Genomic DNA, 1,440 nt, shown 5'->3' with positions numbered 1-1,440 from the left:
AGGCAACATGGAAAAGCAGAAACTTTTATGAATGGTGAGAATCTGGGAAATGTTGGGAATCAGAGAGAGGGACTTTGTGCACAATTTCGGAAAATCTTCATGCCGGGATGTATACAGCAAGCAATTGAGAAAGGAATTGATGCCAGCCTTTGTTGCAAAGAGATTAGAGTATCAGAACGTTGATGTTTTACTGCAATGGTGTCAAAATAAAAGCAGAAAGACCAGGCTGATACCTTTCAACGTGGAGCTAAACATTAAACTCTGTTTCTCTCTCCCCAGATGCTGCCTGACCAGCTCAGCAGTTTCACATTTTCAGCATCTGTGGTATTTTGCTTATGTGCAGTTGTTAATGAGCCTTGCGGAGACCACAGCTGGAATACTATTATTTCGGCCTCCCGAACTAAGAAAGGGTATATCTGCCTTAGAGGGAGGGCAGCGAAGAATCAATGGACTGATTCTTGGGATGAGAGGGTTGTCCAATGAGGAGAGATTGAGTAGACGAGGTCGATATTCCCTAGATTTCAGTGAAACATCAAATCAAATTCTTCAGGGGCTTAACAGTGTAGTTGCCAGGAATGTGTTTCCCATAACTGGGCACTAAGAGATCGCAGTCTCAGAATAAGCGGGCAGCCATTTAGGATTGAGGTCAGGAATTGTGAATCCTTGGAATTTTGTTCAAAATATGGGTGGACAGATTTTTGTCAGCTGAGGGATCGAAGGATATGGGGATAGAGTGGAAGGTGGAGTTGGAGAAGAAGATTGGTCAAGGCCTTGTTGAATGGCGGAGCAGGCTCAAAACATTGATTAGCTTCTATTTCTCAAGTACCAGTTTTCTTCTAAAGAAAGGCTGACATAGAAACATAGAATATTGAAGCAATAGGAGGCCATTCGGCCCCTCGAGCCTGTTCCGCCATTCATTATGATCGCGGCTGATCATCAAGTTCATGACCCTGATCCTGAATTCCACAGGTTCACCGCTCTCTGGGTGAAGAAATGTTTCCTCACCTCAGTCCTAAAAGGTTTAGCCCTTATCCTCAAACTATGACCCCTAGTTCTGGACTCTCCCACCATCAGGAACATTTTTTCTGAATCTACTCTGTCTAATCCTATTAGATTTTTATGAGATCCCCTCTCAGTCTGCTAAACTCCAATAAATATGATCCTAACCGATTTAGCCTCCCATCATATGACAGTCCGGCCATCCCAGGATTCAGTCTGGTAAACCTTCGCTGCACTCCCTCCACAGCAAGAACATCCTTCCTCAGATAAGGACACCAAAACTGCTCACAATAGTCCAGGTGTGGCCTCACCAATGCCCTACACAATAGCAGTAAAACATCTCTATTCCTACACTCCAATCCTCTCGCTATGAAGGCAAACATACCATTTACCGCCTGCTGTACCTGCCCGCTTACTTTCAGTGACTAATGCACGAGGGGT

Source organism: Scyliorhinus torazame, chromosome 9 (assembly GCF_047496885.1).
Source record: "Scyliorhinus torazame isolate Kashiwa2021f chromosome 9, sScyTor2.1, whole genome shotgun sequence".
In the NCBI taxonomy this organism is placed as follows: Eukaryota; Metazoa; Chordata; class Chondrichthyes; order Carcharhiniformes; family Scyliorhinidae; genus Scyliorhinus; species Scyliorhinus torazame.
This window is presented reverse-complemented; position numbering follows the sequence as displayed.